A 20,616-nucleotide genomic window follows, 5' to 3' on the forward strand; every position below is an offset into this window, starting at 1 on the left:
AGTCCAAAGATAGGGGGCAAGGTGATCGGCCATGCTAACTTGCCCTTAATGTCCAAAAAGGTTAGATGGGGGTTACTGGTTACGAGGATAGGGTGGAAGTGTGGACTTAAGTGGGATGCTCTTTCCAAGGGCCAGTGGAGACTCGATGGGCCAAATGGCCTCCTTCTGCACTGTACATTCTATGATTCTATGACAGTGTAAAGAGTTCCCCTCTATCTACCCTATCTTATCCCCTTAATAACAAACATCAATCAGATCACCCCCCAAACTGTCTAAATTGTAGAGAATAGAGCTCTGGTTTGTGTAATCTCTGCTCTCCGTTAAACCTTTCGAGACCAGGTAACATTCGGCAGAAATCCACACTGCACATCGTCCAAGGTCAGTATAGGGGCAGCAAGGTGGCACAGTGGTTTGCTCTGCTGCTTCACAGTGCCAGGAACCCGGGATCGATTCCGACCTTGGGTGACTGTGTGGAGTTTGCATGTTCTCCCCATGTCTGTGTGGGTTATCGCCAGTTTCCTCTCTCAGTTCAAGGATGTGCAGGATAGGTGGCGTTATGGGAACAAGGGCGCCGGGTGATGTGAACCGAGGTTGGGTGCTTTTTCAGAAGGTTGGTGCATACACGATGGGTCAAATGACCTTTGCACCATAAGGTTTTTATAGTTCTATCCTTTCCAAGAAGTGATGCCCAGAACTGCTCGCAGTGACTTGAGGAGTATTCTAACCAGTCTATTGTGTAGCCCCTTGTATTCTAGAAATAATAGCAAGCATTCATAGAACATAGAACATAGAAAAATACAGCACAGAACAGGCCCTTCGGCCCACGAAGTTGTGCCGAACCTTTGTCCTAGATTAATCATAGATTATCATTGAATTTACAGTGCAGAAGGAGGCCATTCGGCCCACTGAGTCTGCACCGGTTCTTGGAAAAAGCACTCTACCCAAAGTCAACACTTCCACCCAACACTAAGGGCAATTTTGGACACCAAGGGCAATTTATCATGGCCAATCCACCTAACCTGCACATCTTTGGACTGTGGGAGGAAACCGGAGCACCCGGAGGAAACCCACGCAGACACGGGGAGGATGTGCAGACTCTGCACAGACAGTGACCCAAGCCGGAATCGAACCTGGGACACTGGAGCTGTGAAGCAATTGTGCTATCCACAATGCTACCGTGCTGCCCTTAAGAACAAATAAATCTACACTATATCATTTTACCATAATCCATGTACCTATCCAATAGCTGCTTGAAGGTCCCTAATGTTTCCGACTCAACTACTTCCACAGGCAGTGCATTCCATGCCCCCACTACTCCCTGGGTAAAGAACCTACCTCTGACATCCCCCCTATATCTTCCACCATTCACCTTAAATTTATGTCCCCTTGTAATGGTTTGTTCCACCCGGGGAAAAAGTCTCTGACTGTCTACTCTATCTATTCCCCTGATAATCTTATAAATCTCTATCAAGTTGCCCCTCATCCTTCTCCGTTCTAATGAGAAAAGGCCTAGCACCCTCAACCTTTCCTCGTAAGACCTACTCTCCATTCCAGGCAACATCCTGGTAAATCTCCTTTGCACCTTTTCCAAAGCTTCCACATCCTTCCTAAAATGAGGCGACCAGAACTGTACACAGTACTTCAAATGTGGCCTTACCAAAGTTTTGTACAGCTGCATTATCACCTCACGGCTCTTAAATTCAATCCCTCTGTTAATGAACGCTAGCACACCACAGGCCTTCTTCACAGCTCTATCCACTTGAGTGGCAACTTTCAAAGATGTATGAACATAGACCCCAAGATCTCTCTGCTCCTCCACATTGCCAAGAACTCTACCGTTAACCCGGTATTCCGCATTCTTATTTGTCCTTCCAAAATGGACAACCTCACACTTTTCAGGGTTAAACTCCATCTGCCACTTCTCAGCCCAGCTCTGCATCCTCTCTATGTCTCTTTGCAGCCGACAACAGCCCTCCTCACTATCCACAACTCCACCAATCTTCGTATCGTCTGCAAATTTACTGACCCACCCTTCAACTCCCTCATCCAAGTCATTAATGAAAATCACAAACAGCAGAGGACCCAGAACTGATCCCTGCAGTACGCCACTGGTAACTGGGATCCAGGCTGAATATTTGCCATCCACCACCACTCTCTGACTTCTATCGGTTAGCCAGTTCGTTATCCAACTGGCCAAATTTCCCACTATACCATGCCTCCTTACTTTCTGCAGAAGCCTACCATGGGGAACCTTATCAAATGCCTTACTAAAATCCATGTACACTGCAACCACTGATTTACCTTCATCCACATGCTTGGTCACTGCCTCAAAGTATTCAATAAGACTTGTAAGGCAAGACCTACACCTCACAAATCCATGCTGACTATCCCTAATCAAGCAGTGTCTTTCCAGATGCTCAGAAATCCTATCCTTCAGTACCCTTTCCATTACTTTGCCTACCACCGAAGTAAGACTAACTGGCCTGTAATTCCCAGGGTTATCCCTTGTCCCTTTTTTGAACAGCGGCACAACATTCGCCACTCTCCAATCCCCTGTTACCACCCCTGTTGACAGTGAGGACGAAAAGATCATTGCCAACGGCTCTGCAATTTCATAGATTATCATGGAATTTACAGTGCAGAAGGAGGCCATTCGGCCCATCGAGTCTGCACCGGCTCTTGGAAAGAGCACCCTACCCAAGGTCAACACCTCCACCCTATCCCCATAACCCAGTGACCTCACCCAACACTAAGGGCAATTTTGGACACTAAGGGCAATTTATCATGGCCAATCCACCTAACCTGCACATCTTTAGACTGTGGGAGGAAACCGGAGCACCCGGAGGAAACCCACGCACACACATGGAGGATGTGCAGACTCCGCACAGACAGTGACCCAAGCCGGAATCGAACCTGGGACCCTGGAGCTGTGAAGCAGTTGTGCTATCCACAATGCTACCGTGCTGCCCATTTCATCTCTTGCTTCCCATAGAATCCTTGGATATATCCCGTCAAGCCCGGGGGACTTGTGTATCCTCAAGTTTTTCAAAATGCCCAACACATCTTCCTTCCTAACAAATATTTCCTCGAGCTTACCAGTCTGTTTCACACTGTCCTCTCCAACAATATGGCCCCTCTCATTTGTAAATACAGAAGAAAAGTACTCGTTCAAGACCTCTCCTATCTCTTCAGACTCAATACACAATCTCCCGCTACTGTCCTTGATTGAACCTACCCTCGCTCTAGTCATTCTCATATTTCTCTCATATGTGTAAAAGGCCTTGGGGTTTTCCTTGATTCTACCCACCAAAGATTGTTCATGCCCTCTCTTAGCTCTCCTAATCCCTTTCTTCAGTTCCCTCCTGGCTATCTTGTATCCCTCCAACGCCCTGTCTGAACCTTGTTTCCTCAGCCTTACATAAGTCTCCTTTTTCCTCTTAACAAGACATTCAACCTCTCTTGTCAACCATGGTTCCCTCACTCGACCATCTCTTCCCTGCCTGACAGGGACATACATATCAAGGACACGTAGTACCTGTTCCTTGAACAAGTTCCACATTTCACTTGTGTCCTTCCCTGACAGCCTATGTTCCCAACTTATGCACTTCAATTCTTGTCTGACAACATCGTATTTACCCTTCCCCCAATTGTAAACCTTGCCCTGTTGCACGCACCTATCCCTCTCCATTACTAAAGTGAAAGTCACAGAATTGTGGTCACTATGTGGTGAGAGGGGCAAGGTTTAGAGTAGATGTACGAGGCAAGTTTTTTTACGCAGAGGGTAGTGGGTGCCTGGAACTCGCTACCGGAGGAGATGGTGGAAGCAGGGACGATAGTGACATTTAAGGGGCATCTTGACAAATACATGAATAGGATGGGAATAGAGGGATACGGACCCAGGAAGTGTAGAAGATTGTAGTTTAGTCGGGCAGCATGGTCGGCACGGGCTTGGAGGGCCGAAGGGCCTGTTCCTGTGCAGTACATTTCTTTGTTCTTTGTTGTTTATCTCCAAAATGCTCCCCCACTAACAAATCTATCACTTGCCCTGGTTCATTACCAAGTACTAAATCCAAATCCATTAGCCTTTCTGCTTAGCTTTTGTAGCAATTTATGCACTGTTCCTATCTTTTGACCATTTAGAAAGTACTTTAATACAAATAATCTATTAGTGTCACAAGTAGCTTACATTAACCCTGCAATGAAGTTACTGTGAAAAGCACCTAGTCGCCACACACTGGCACCTGTTCGGGTACAAAGAGGGAGAATTCAGAATGTCCAATTCACCTAACAGCAAGTCTTTCAGGACTTGTAGGAGGAAACTGGAGCAACCGCAGGAAACCCACGGGAGAACGTGCAGACTCCGCACAGAGAGTGACCCAAACCGGGTATCGAACCTGGGTTCCTGGCGCTGTGAAGCAACAGTGCTAACCATCATGCTACCGTGCTGCCCACTATAGAACTTTGTTCTATCCATTTAATTTATCAAATGCCTTCCTGAAGTTCATATAAACAACATCCACAGACATTCCCTTCTCCACTTTTAGCCCCCCTTTACATGACCCACCCGTGACATGAACCACGCTGGTTCTCTCTGACCAGCCCAGTGTGTTCAGTCACTTGATCATTGTTTACAGACTAGTCATTTTTTGAAATCAGATGTTAGACATAGAGGCTGGAATTTTCAATTCCCAACCACAGCCCCTGTGATGGGTTTTCCTGCTGCGGACGTACCTCACCATTGGCTACCATTGACAGGATTTTCCTATCCCATCAAAGTCCATAGCGTTTTGCATGGCTCACCCGCTCTGCTGCCGGGGAGCCCGCTGCTGGGGTCAAACTCAATGGTAACTTGTGAAGGCCGGATAATGCTGTCTGATAATTCTAAATTAAAAGCAAAATATTGTTGATTCCGGAAATCTGAAATAAAACAAAACGTTGGAAAATTTCAGCAGGTCTGGCAGCATCTGAGGAGAGAGAAACAGTTAAAGTTTTGAATCCGTGTGACTTCTTCAGAACTGAAATTCCCTCCGTTATCTTCTTTGAACAACAAGTGACGAGCGCAATTTTCCAAAAATGTCTCCCCATCTCCATCTTAAATCAGGGACCTCTTATTCGGAAACTATGTCCCCTCGTTTGAGGTGCCCCCACATGTGGAGACATCCTCTCACTTCTCTCTGTTGAGCCCCCTCAGAATCCTCTGTTTCAATAAGATCACCTCTCATTCTTTTAAAATCTGCTGGGTATAAGCCTGACTTATAGAATTTACAGTGCAGTAGGAGGCCATTCGGCCCATCGAGTCTGCACCGGCTCTTGGAAAGAGCACTCTACCCAAGGTCCACACCGCCACCCTATCCCCATAACCCAGTAACCCCACCCAACACTAAGGGCAATTTTGGACACTAAGGGCAATTTTGAACACTGAGGGCAATTTATCATGGCCAATCCACCTAACCTGCACATCTTTGGACTGTGGGAGGAAACCGGAGCACCCGGAGGAAACCCACGCACACACGGGGAGGATGTGCAGACTCCGCACAGACAGTAACCCAAGCCGGAATCGAACCTGGGACCCTGGAGCTGTGAAGCAATTGTGCTATCCGCAATGCTACCGTGCTGAACCTTTCCTTACAAGACCCCTTCATCCCATCCCAAGAGAACTTTGGAAGATTATAGTTCAGAAATGTACAATGTTCTCACTAACTTTCTTTAAACTCTGGGATGGACATCTGGGGATTTGTCACTCTTTAGGCCATTATTTTCTCCATCTCTGTCATTTTATTCCTGTTAATTTTGTTGAATCCCTGAGTCTGTATAAGTTTGCTTTTGATGTTGGGCTTGCTAATCTCTTCCTCTACTGTAAATACTGATGTAAAGTAAATAAATATTCAACATATTCACTATTTTTTCATTAACAATATCACTGTGAGCAGATTTTAAGTAACCAACTTTGCTCCTGACCACCCTCTTTTCCGAATATAACCGGGGATGGTTTTGTGTTGATTTTAATTGTTTCGCCAGTTTTAAGTCACACTCTCTTTTTGCATCCGATTATCTATTCAGCTACTCATTCTTGGTCTTTATATCTTTCTCATTCACCAGGGTCTGTGCTATTTTGTCTGATGATTCTTTTAGTTTTACGTTGTATCTTACAGGCTTAGTTTTCATAGTATTTACAGGACAGAAGGAGGACATTTGGCCCATCGAGTCTGGACAGAACATCCTACTTGAGCCCACGCCTTCACCCTATCCCTGTAACCCAGTAATCCCACCTAACCTTTTGGGCACGAAGGGCAATTTATCATGGCCAATCCACCTAACCTGCACATCTTTGGACTGTGGGAGGAACCCGGAGCACCCGAAGGAAACCCACAGACACAGGGAGAATGTGCAGACTCCGCACAGTGACCTGAGGTCGGAATGTATCCTGGTGCCCTGGAGCTACTGTGCCACCCCATGGCTGTCTTTATGGGTAAGCAGAGCTCTTGTCCCTTTGGGGTATAAACTGGTTCTGTATCACACCAAATTCTTTTTGTGAAAAGAATTCACTGACCTTCTGTTATTTTAACCACAAACAGATTTATTCAGTTTGTTGTGGACCGTTTTAATGGCTGTTTCAAGTTTCTCCCTTTCAAAAATTGCTTTGAATCCATCGGATTTTGATATAAATGTTCAAGCACCATGAGAGGCTCATCTCTCATTGTTCAATCTAATATGACCTGCCCTCTGGTGGTTCTACGACATCGCTGCAGGAAACTACCCCAATACATTCTCGGGGCGGTACTTTCCAGAAGAATGGCAAAGTGTCAGTTTCAGTGTGAAAACCGGTACCATTCCCGTTAGCTCCAGCAGCAAGATCCAGGCTGCAATTGTTAGGAACTTAACAAAATTATATTTTTCCCAACATGGAAAATGTTGCACCTGCAGCACAAAGCGCCTGATTCGGCTCCATGGCACTTGCCACCTGAGGCCCAGGCACTCCAGAGGACATCTACCAAGTGCATCTCAGACAACAGGGCGTGGAGAGCGAGAGGCCACCTCCACCCTTCATAGTTATTCGGAACACATCTGGATGTAGTGGGAGGGTACGCAAGTGGAAGAAATGTTAGTGGCACAGCCTGGCAACGGGTGAAGTTAAGCACTAGTAGTTGGGGGACTTTTGTCACTCATCACATTTTGATATGTCACTAAATTGTTGCCACCTTAACAGCTCAGAACCTTAAACCCTCCTCTCAGTGGCATGGTGCTTCTCCCCATCGGGACACAGCTGATCTCGCTGGGCCTCCATGCCTACCAGACGGTTAGAGCCTCCCAGTGTGAATGTTTCAATCGCAGTGAAAGGACTCGGGCATGATTCAGTGAACCCAAGATCCTCGTCCCTAATCCCCCTCTAGAGCTAAGGGACAAAGGAGTGTAAGGGTAAACTTCACTCAGAAATCAATCAGCGTGCTGGCAGCAGACAGACAGGAGTCAGGCATTAAGCAGTATCTGAGGGACGTCACACAACATTCCTCACTGTGAGTCGTCATTACCCTCCTGCATTGACTGGGCAGCAGGCACTCTCGGACTCCTCAGCCCCAATACCCTGGCGATTGACATCTTGGCCACCTTCATCCCTTGGATGCAGAGGGGTAGTGATGTACTTTGGAGGGGGGGGGTGGTACGTTGTTGGACAGCGAGGTAGTCTTCATCCATGAAGCTGGAGGCGATGAGGGGATCTCTAGCCCTCCAGCCCATGCACACCTTTGCTCATGTCTGCACTCCGCCCTCAGGTTCCTCAGCAGGCTCTTCCTCGACATCTTCCTGCACATCCTCCTCACTCGAGGACGCGTGCTGTTCCTCCAGGTGGTCCTCAGGAAACTCTTTGCCCTGTTGCAGAGCCAGGTTGTGGAGGGCACAGCAAACCACAACATTGCAGGAGACCCTCTGGGGCTGTATTTTACAACCCCATCGAACCATCAAGGCAGCAGAACTGCATCTTCAACAGGCCGATGCACTTCTTGATAACAGTTCAGGTCGCACTGTGTGCCTCACTGTACCTGGTCTCCGCAGCAGTCTGCATCCTCTGCACTGGTATCATCAGCCATGACCCAAGGGGATATCTCTTGTCCCCAAGGAGCCATCTCTGTAGCCTGGGCTGTTCCTTGAAGATTTCAAGGATCTGCGGCTGGCTGAGGATGTAGCTATCATGCACGCTCCCTAGAAAATGGGCACGCAGGTGCATGAAGCACATCTGGTGATCACACACCAGCTGGACAATGCAGGACTGGAACCTCTTCCACTTGATAAAGGGGACTCCTTGGAGCTATGGGGTGCGGAGAGTGATGTGGGTGCTGTCGATCACCCCCTGCAGCTGAGGTAGACCAGCTATCTGCCCAAACCCCATAACCCTCTAACCCTGCCGGACCTGGAACAAGTTAAAGTGCATGCAGCCCAGAGCCGAGCATACAATGCATCCGTCACCTCATGGATGCACTCATGGGTGCATGCCTGTGAAATAGTACAGAGGACCCCTGTGGAGCCCTTAAAGGGCACCATGGCAAAGTGGTTCAGAGCTGCTGGGACGTCCATAGGGAGCGAGTGTCCTCTGCTCAAGTGGCGCCAAGTCTTTCAAGGACATGGCACAGGTGCCGCACAGTCTCCGTCGTGAGGCTGAGTCTCTGGAGGCAGATGGTGTTGGAGAGCTTCATGAAGGACATGAGTCCTGTAGATCCTTGGTCTTCTTTGGCACCTTCATGCCCCCTTCAAGGCTGGTGTGGCCCCTGATCCTGCCGGGGCCCCCTGGTCTTGTTCGTCAGGGTCTCCACTCGGAGCCGCTGTACATTGCTGCTCCTCCAGCACTTATCAGTAAGATAGCGAGCTCCATTGGCTTCATCCCGGTATCATAAAATCCCTATAGTGCAGGAGGCCATTCAGCCCATCGATTCTGCACTGACATTCTGAAAAAGCACTCTACCAAGGCCCACTCCCCTGCCCTATTCCTGTAACTCGTAACCCCACCTAAATGGCACATCTTTGGACACTAAGGGGCAATTTAGCATGGACAATTCACCTGACCTGCACACCTTTTGACTGTGGGAGGAAATCGGACGACCTGGTGGAAACCTATAGACACAGGGAGAAAGTGCAAACTCCACACAAACAGACCCAAGGCCGGAATTGAACCCGGATCCCTGGCGTTGTGAGGCAGCAGTGCTAACCACTGTGCCACCCTCCAATCGGAATCCTCTGAGGGATGAGAAAGAGAGAGAGAGAGATAGTGGGAGAGTCAGATTGTTGTCTCAGCTTCCAACCATCATTATCTCCCCTGACCTGTTGGCCTTCTTGATCTGGAAGCAGCTAGTCCCAGAACTTTGCCAGCAGCAATTAAACGGTCACAGCTCTGGTGCCTGCCCATCGCCACAACACGGCAGGCATGGCATATGCCCGTGCCCACTTAGACTCACCTGTAGCCTACTGTCTGGGCTTCCCCTCAAGCTCAACCATGTTGCCATCTCTTTGGGGGTCTTATCTACCCAGCTCATTAGGCTTGGCTCTGTGGCTCCCATCCCACCCCGCGTGCCCCACAGTCATAGAATTTACACTGCATAAGAAGGCCATTTGGCCCATCGAGTCTGCAAAGGACCTTGGAAAGAGCACCCCACGAAAGCCCACATATCCATATCCCTGTAACACAGTAACCCCACCGAACCATTTTGGGCACCAAGGGCAATTTATCATGGCCAATCTTCTTAACCTGCACAGCTTTGGACTGTGGGAGGATACCGGACCACCCGGAGGAAACCCACGCACACACGGGGAGAACGTGCAGACTCCGCACAGACAGTGACCCAAGCCACAAATCGAACCCTGGCCCCTGGAGCTGTGAAGCAACTGTGCTAACTACTATGCTACCGTGACACGCTTCAGTCTTCAAGGTCGCACACTCGTTCACTGGACGCTCGCTCGGTGGCACAGGACACACGCTCACGGTCCAGACCGCACGCTCACGGTCCAGACCGCACGCTCACGGTCCAGACCGCACGCTCACGGTCCAGACCGCACGCTCACGGCCCAGACCGCACGCTCACGGTCCAGACCGCACGCTCACGGTCCAGACCGCACGCTCACGGTCCAGACCGCACGCTCACGGCCCAGACCGCACGCTCACGGCCCAGACCGCACGCTCACGGTCCAGACCGCACGCTCACGGTCCAGACCGCACGCTCACGGCGCAGACCGCACGCTCACGGTCCAGACCGCACGCTCACTGTCCAGACCGCACGCTCACGGTCCAGACCGCACGCTCACTGTCCAGACCGCACGCTCACGGCCCAGACCGCACGCTCACGGTCCAGACCGCACGCTCACGGTCCAGACCGCACGCTCACGGTCCAGACCGCACGCTCACTGTCCAGACCGCACGCTCACGGTCCAGACCGCACGCTCACGGTCCAGACCGCACGCTCACGGTCCAGACCGCACACTCACTGTCCAGACCGCACGCTCACTGTCCAGACCGCACGCTCACTGTCCAGACCGCACGCTCACGGTCCAGACCGCACGCTCACGGTCCAGACCGCACGCTCACGGTCCAGACCGCACGCTCACGGTCCAGACCGCACGCTCACGGTCCAGACCGCACACTCACTGATACAGACCACACACTGAGTGATACAGACCGCACACTCACTGTCCAGACCACACACTCACAGTGATACAGACCACACACTCACAGTGATACAGATCGCACACTCACTGTCCAGACCACACACTCACAGTGATACAGACCGCACACTCAGTGATACAGACCGCACACTCACGGTCCAAACCGCACACTCACTGTCCAGACCGCACACTCACAGTGATACAGACCGCACACTCACAGTGATACAGACCACACACTCACAGTGATACAGACCGCACACTCACGGTCCAAACCGCATACTCACTGTCCAGACCGCACACTCACTGTCCAGACCACACACTCACAGTGATACAGACCGCACACTCAGTGATACAGACCGCACACTCACTGTCCAGACCACACACTCACAGTGATACAGACCGCACACTCACAGTGATCCAGACCACACATTCACTGTCCAGACCGCACACTCACTGTCCAGACCGCACACTCAGTGATACAGACCGCACACTCACTGTCCAGAACGCACACTCGCTGTTCAGACCGCACTCTCACTGTCCAGACAGCACACTCACTGTCCAGACCGCACACTCACTGTCCAGACCGCACACTCAGTGATACAGACCACACACTCACAGTGATACAGACCGCACACTCAGTGATACAGACCGCACACTCAGTGATACAGACCGCACACTCAGTGATACAGACCGCACACTCACAGCCCAAACCGCACACTCACTGTCCAGACCGCACACTCAGTGATACAGACCGCACACTCACTGTCCAGACCACACACTCACTGTGAGACAGACCGCACACTCACAGTCCAGACCACACACTCACAGTGATACAGACCGCACACTCACAGTGATACAGACAGCACACTCACATTAATACAGACCACACACTCACAGTAATACAGACAGCACACTCACAGTAATACAGACAGCACACTCACAGTCCAGACCTCACACTCACATTAATACAGACCACACACTCACAGTAATACAGACAGCACACTCACTGTCCAGACCGCACACTCACAGTAATACAGACCACACACTCACAGTAATACAGACAGCACACTCACAGTCCAGACCTCACACTCACAGTAATACAGACCGCACACTCACTGTCCAGACCGCACACTCACTGTGATACAGACCGCACACTCACAGTCCAGACCACACACTCACAGTAATACAGACCGCACACTCTCAGTGATACAGACCGCAAACTCACAGTGATACAGACCGCACACTCACAGTGATACAGACCGCACACTCAGTGATACAGACGGCATACTCACAGTGATACAGACCGCACACTCACGGTCCAGACCGCACACTCACGGTCCAGACCGCACACCCACAGTCCAGACCGCACACTCTCAGTGATACAGACCACACACTCACAGTGATACAGACCGCACACTCACAGTCCAGACCACACACTCAGTGATACAGACCGCACACTCACAGTGATACAGACCACACACTCACTGTCCAGACCACACACTCACAGTGATACAGACCGCACACACAGTGATACAGACCACACACACAGTGATACAGACCACACACTCACTGTCCAGACCGCACACTCACAGTAATACAGACCACACACTCACAGTAATACAGACAGCACACTCACAGTCCAGACCTCACACTCACAGTAATACAGACCGCACACTCACAGTGATACAGACCGCACACTCACAGTGATACAGACCGCACACTCACAGTGATACAGACCGCACATTCACAGTGATACAGACCGCACACTCATGGTCCAGAGCACACACTCACGGTCCAGACCACACACTCACAGTCCAGACCTCGCACTCACAGTCCAGACCACACACTCAGTGATACAGACCACACACTCACTGTCCAGACCGTACACTCAGTGATACAGACCGCACACTCACAGTGATACAGACCGCACATCACTGTACAGACCGCACACTCACTGTCCAGACCGCACACAGTGATACAGACCGCACACTCACAGTGATACAGACCGCACACTCACTGTCCAGACCGCACACTCAGTGATACAGACCACACACTCACAGTGATACAGACCACACACTCACAGTGATACAGACCACACACTCAGTGATACAGATCGCACACTCAGTGATACAGACCGCACACTCAGTGATACAGACCGCACACTCAGTGATACAGACCACATACTCAGTGATACAGACCGCACACTCACTGTCCAGACCGCACACTCACTGTCCAGACCGCACACTCTCAATGATACAGACCGCACACTCACTGTCCAGACCGCACACTCACAGTGATACAGACCACACACTCAGTGATACAGACCGCACACTCACAGTGATACAGACCGCACACTCAGTGATACAGACCGCACACTCACAGTGATACAGACCGCACACTCACAGTGATACAGACCGCACACTCACAGTGATACAGACCGCACATTCAGTCATACAGACCGCACACTCAGTCACACAGACCGCACACTCAGTCATACAGACCGCACACTCACTGTCTAGACCGCACACTCAGTCATACAGACCACACACTCAGTGATACAGACCGCACACTCACTGTCCAGACCACACACTCAGTGATACAGACCACACACTCAGTGGTACAGACCGCACACTGAGTGATACAGACCGCACACTCAGTGATACAGATCGCACACTCACTGTCCAGACCGCACACTCACAGTGATACAGACCACACACTCAGGGATACATACCGCACACTCACGGTCCAAACCGCACACTCACTGTCCAGACCGCACACTCACAGTGATACAGACCGCACACTCACAGTGATACAGACCACACACTCACAGTGATACAGACCGCACACTCACGGTCCAAACCGCATACTCACTGTCCAGACCGCACACTCACTGTCCAGACCACACACTCACAGTGATACAGACCGCACACTCAGTGATACAGACCGCACACTCACTGTCCAGACCACACACTCACAGTGATACAGACCGCACACTCACAGTGATCCAGACAACACACTCACTGTCCAGACCGCACACTCACTGTCCAGACCGCACACTCAGTGATACAGACCGCACACTCACTGTCCAGAACGCACACTCACTGTCCAGACCGCACACTCAGTGATACAGACCACACACTCACAGTGATACAGACTGCACACTCACAGTGATACAGACTGCACACTCGCAGTCCAGACCGCACACTCAGTGATACAGACCGCACACTCAGTGATACAGACCGCACACTCACAGCCCAAACCGCACACTCACTGTCCAGACCGCACACTCACTGTCCAGACCGCACACTCACTGTCCAGACCGCACACTCACAGTCCAGACCGCACACTCACAGTGATACAGACCACACACTCACTGTCCAGACCGCACACTCACATTAATACAGACCACACACTCACAGTAATACAGACAGCACACTCACAGTCCAGACCTCACACTCACAGTAATACAGACCGCACACTCAGTGATACAGACCGCACACTCACTGTGATACAGACCGCACACTCACAGTAATACAGACCGCACACTCACTGTCCAGACCGCACACTCAGTGATACAGACCACACACTCACAGTGATACAGACTGCACACTCACAGTGATACAGACTGCACACTCGCAGTCCAGACCGCACACTCAGTGATACAGACCGCACACTCAGTGATACAGACCGCACACTCACAGCCCAAACCGCACACTCACTGTCCAGACCGCACACTCACTGTCCAGACCGCACACTCACGGTCCAGACCGCACGCTCACGGTCCAGACCGCACGCTCACGGTCCAGACCGCACACTCACTGATACAGACCACACACTCACAGTGATACAGACCACACACTCACAGTGATACAGACCGCACACTCACTGTCCAGACCACACACTCACAGTGATACAGACCACACACTCACAGTGATACAGATCGCACACTCACTGTCCAGACCACACACTCACAGTGATACAGACCACACACTCAGTGATACAGACCGCACACTCACGGTCCAAACCGCACACTCACTGTCCAGACCGCACACTCACAGTGATACAGACCGCACACTCACAGTGATACAGACCACACACTCACAGTGATACAGACCGCACACTCACGGTCCAAACCGCATACTCACTGTCCAGACCGCACACTCACTGTCCAGACCACACACTCACAGTGATACAGACCGCACACTCAGTGATACAGACCGCACACTCACTGTCCAGACCACACACTCACAGTGATACAGACCGCACACTCACAGTGATCCAGACCACACATTCACTGTCCAGACCGCACACTCACTGTCCAGACCGCACACTCAGTGATACAGACCGCACACTCACTGTCCAGAACGCACACTCGCTGTTCAGACCGCACTCTCACTGTCCAGACAGCACACTCACTGTCCAGACCGCACACTCACTGTCCAGACCGCACACTCAGTGATACAGACCGCACACTCAGTGATACAGACCGCACACTCACAGTGATACAGACCGCACACTCACAGTAATACAGACCGCACACTCAGTGATACAGACCGCACACTCAGTGATACAGACCGCACACTCAGTGATACAGACCGCACACTCAGTGATACAGACCGCACACTCACAGCCCAAACCGCACACTCACTGTCCAGACCGCACACTCAGTGATACAGACCGCACACTCACTGTCCAGACCACACACTCACTGTGAGACAGACCGCACACTCACAGTCCAGACCACACACTCACAGTGATACAGACCGCACACTCACAGTGATACAGACAGCACACTCACATTAATACAGACCACACACTCACAGTAATACAGACAGCACACTCACAGTAATACAGACAGCACACTCACAGTCCAGACCTCACACTCACATTAATACAGACCACACACTCACAGTAATACAGACAGCACACTCACTGTCCAGACCGCACACTCACAGTAATACAGACCACACACTCACAGTAATACAGACAGCACACTCACAGTCCAGACCTCACACTCACAGTAATACAGACCGCACACTCACTGTCCAGACCGCACACTCACTGTGATACAGACCGCACACTCACAGTCCAGACCACACACTCACAGTAATACAGACCGCACACTCTCAGTGATACAGACCGCAAACTCACAGTGATACAGACCGCACACTCACAGTGATACAGACCGCACACTCAGTGATACAGACGGCATACTCACAGTGATACAGACCGCACACTCACGGTCCAGACCGCACACTCACGGTCCAGACCGCACACCCACAGTCCAGACCGCACACTCTCAGTGATACAGACCACACACTCACAGTGATACAGACCGCACACTCACAGTCCAGACCACACACTCAGTGATACAGACCGCACACTCACAGTGATACAGACCACACACTCACTGTCCAGACCACACACTCACAGTGATACAGACCGCACACACAGTGATACAGACCACACACACAGTGATACAGACCACACACTCACTGTCCAGACCGCACACTCACAGTAATACAGACCACACACTCACAGTAATACAGACAGCACACTCACAGTCCAGACCTCACACTCACAGTAATACAGACAGCACACTCACAGTCCAGACCTCACACTCACAGTAATACAGACCGCACACTCACAGTGATACAGACCGCACACTCACAGTGATACAGACCGCACACTCACAGTGATACAGACCGCACATTCACAGTGATACAGACCGCACACTCATGGTCCAGAGCACACACTCACGGTCCAGACCACACACTCACAGTCCAGACCTCGCACTCACAGTCCAGACCACACACTCAGTGATACAGACCACACACTCACTGTCCAGACCGTACACTCAGTGATACAGACCGCACACTCACAGTGATACAGACCGCACATCACTGTACAGACCGCACACTCACTGTCCAGACCGCACACAGTGATACAGACCGCACACTCACAGTGATACAGACCGCACACTCACTGTCCAGACCGCACACTCAGTGATACAGACCACACACTCACAGTGATACAGACCACACACTCACAGTGATACAGACCACACACTCAGTGATACAGATCGCACACTCAGTGATACAGACCGCACACTCAGTGATACAGACCGCACACTCAGTGATACAGACCACATACTCAGTGATACAGACCGCACACTCACTGTCCAGACCGCACACTCACTGTCCAGACCGCACACTCTCAATGATACAGACCGCACACTCACTGTCCAGACCGCACACTCACAGTGATACAGACCACACACTCAGTGATACAGACCGCACACTCACAGTGATACAGACCGCACACTCAGTGATACAGACCGCACACTCACAGTGATACAGACCGCACACTCACAGTGATACAGACCGCACACTCACAGTGATACAGACCGCACATTCAGTCATACAGACCGCACACTCAGTCACACAGACCGCACACTCAGTCATACAGACCGCACACTCACTGTCTAGACCGCACACTCAGTCATACAGACCACACACTCAGTGATACAGACCGCACACTCACTGTCCAGACCACACACTCAGTGATACAGACCACACACTCAGTGGTACAGACCGCACACTGAGTGATACAGACCGCACACTCAGTGATACAGATCGCACACTCACTGTCCAGACCGCACACTCACAGTGATACAGACCACACACTCAGGGATACATACCGCACACTCACGGTCCAAACCGCACACTCACTGTCCAGACCGCACACTCACAGTGATACAGACCGCACACTCACAGTGATACAGACCACACACTCACAGTGATACAGACCGCACACTCACGGTCCAAACCGCATACTCACTGTCCAGACCGCACACTCACTGTCCAGACCACACACTCACAGTGATACAGACCGCACACTCAGTGATACAGACCGCACACTCACTGTCCAGACCACACACTCACAGTGATACAGACCGCACACTCACAGTGATCCAGACAACACACTCACTGTCCAGACCGCACACTCACTGTCCAGACCGCACACTCAGTGATACAGACCGCACACTCACTGTCCAGAACGCACACTCACTGTCCAGACCGCACACTCAGTGATACAGACCACACACTCACAGTGATACAGACTGCACACTCACAGTGATACAGACTGCACACTCGCAGTCCAGACCGCACACTCAGTGATACAGACCGCACACTCAGTGATACAGACCGCACACTCACAGCCCAAACCGCACACTCACTGTCCAGACCGCACACTCACTGTCCAGACCGCACACTCACTGTCCAGACCGCACACTCACAGTCCAGACCGCACACTCACAGTGATACAGACCACACACTCACTGTCCAGACCGCACACTCACATTAATACAGACCACACACTCACAGTAATACAGACAGCACACTCACAGTCCAGACCTCACACTCACAGTAATACAGACCGCACACTCAGTGATACAGACCGCACACTCACTGTGATACAGACCGCACACTCACAGTAATACAGACCGCACACTCACTGTCCAGACCGCACACTCAGTGATACAGACCACACACTCACAGTGATACAGACTGCACACTCACAGTGATACAGACTGCACACTCGCAGTCCAGACCGCACACTCAGTGATACAGACCGCACACTCAGTGATACAGACCGCACACTCACAGCCCAAACCGCACACTCACTGTCCAGACCGCACACTCACTGTCCAGACCGCACACTCACAGTCCAGACCGCACACTCACAGTGATACAGACCACACACTCACTGTCCAGACCGCACACTCACATTAATACAGACCACACACTCACAGTAATACAGACAGCACACTCACAGTCCAGACCTCACACTCACAGTAATACAGACCGCACACTCACTGTCCAGACCGCACACTCACTGTGATACAGACCGCACACTCACAGTCCAGACCGCACACTCACAGTCCAGACCGCACACTCAGTGATACAGACCGCACACACAGTGATACAGACCGCACACTCACAGTGATACAGACCGCACACTCACTGTCCAGACCGCACACTCACTGTGATACAGACCGCACACTCACAGTCCAGACCAAACACTCACAGTAATACAGACCGCACACTCTCAGTGATACAGACCGCAAACTCACAGTGATACAGACCGCACACTCACAGTGATACAGACCGCACACTCAGTGATACAGACGGCATACTCACAGTGATACAGACCGCACACTCACGGTCCAGACCGCACACTCACGGTCCAGACCGCACACCCACAGTCCAGACCGCACACTCTCAGTGATACAGACCACACACTCACAGTGATACAGACCGCACACTCACAGTGATACAGACCGCACACTCACAGTAATACAGACCGCACACTCACTGTCCAGACCGCACACCCAGTGATACAGACCACACACTCACAGTGATACAGACTGCACACTCACAGTGATACAGACTGCACACTCGCAGTCCAGACCGCACACTCAGTGATACAGACCGCACACTCAGTGATACAGACCGCACACTCACAGCCCAAACCGCACACTCACTGTCCAGACCACACACTCAGTGATACAGACCGCACACTCACTGTCCAGACCACACACTCACTGTGATACAGACCGCACACTCACAGTCCAGACCACACACTCACAGTAACACAGACCGCACACTCACAGTAACACAGACCGCACACTCACAGTAATACAGGCCGCACACTCACAGATCACAGACTGCACACTCACAATGTACAGGTTGCACACTCACAGATCACAGATGCACATTCACAGAGCACAGACTGCACACTCACAGTAACACAGACCGCACACTCTCGGTCCAGACCGCACACTCTCGGTCCAGACCGCACACTCACAGTAATACAGACTGCACACTCACAGTAACACAGACCGCACACTCACAGTAACACAGACCGCACACTCACAGTAACACAGACCGCACACTCTCGGTCCAGACCGCACACTCACAGTAATGCAGACCTCACACTCACAGTAATACAGACCGCACACTCACAGTAATACAGACCGCACACTCACAGTAATACAGACCGCACACTCACAATAATACAGACCGCACACTCACAGTAACACAGACCGCACACTCACAGTAATACAGACCGCACACTCACAGTGATACAGACCGCAGACTCACAGTGATACAGACCGCACACACTCAGTAATACAGACCGCACACTCACAATAATATAGACCGCACACGTGCAGTACAGACTGCACACTCACAGAGCGCAGACCGCACACTCACAGTAATACAGACCGCACACTCACAGTGATACAGACCGCAGACTCACAGTGATACAGACCGCACACACTCAGTAATACAGACCGCACACTCACAATAATATAGACCGCACACGTGCAGTACAGGTTGCACACTCACAGATCACAGACTGCACACTCACAGATCACAGACTGCACACTCACATTGTACAGGTTGCACACTCACAGAGCACAGACTGCACACTCACAGTAACACAGACCGCACACTCACAGTAACACAGACCGCACACTCACGGTCCAGACCGCGCACTCTCAGTGATACAGACCGCACACTCACAGTGATACAGACCGCACACTCACGGTCCTGACCGCGCACTCTCAGTGATACAGACGGCACACTCACAGTAATACAGACCGCACACTCACAGTAATACAGACCGCACACTCACAGTAATACAGACCGCACACTCACAGTAATACAGACCGCACACTCACAGTGATACAGACCACACACTCACAGTGATAAGACCGCACACTCACAGTCCATACTGCGCACACTCAGTCCAGACCGCACACTCACGGTTCAGACCGCACACTCTCAGTAACACAGACCGCACACGCACAGTAACACAGACCGCACACTCACAGTAATACAGACCGCACACTCTCAGTAACACAGACCGCACACTCACAGTAACACAGACCGCACACTCTCAGGT

Source organism: Scyliorhinus torazame, chromosome 7 (assembly GCF_047496885.1).
Source record: "Scyliorhinus torazame isolate Kashiwa2021f chromosome 7, sScyTor2.1, whole genome shotgun sequence".
In the NCBI taxonomy this organism is placed as follows: domain Eukaryota; kingdom Metazoa; phylum Chordata; class Chondrichthyes; order Carcharhiniformes; family Scyliorhinidae; genus Scyliorhinus; species Scyliorhinus torazame.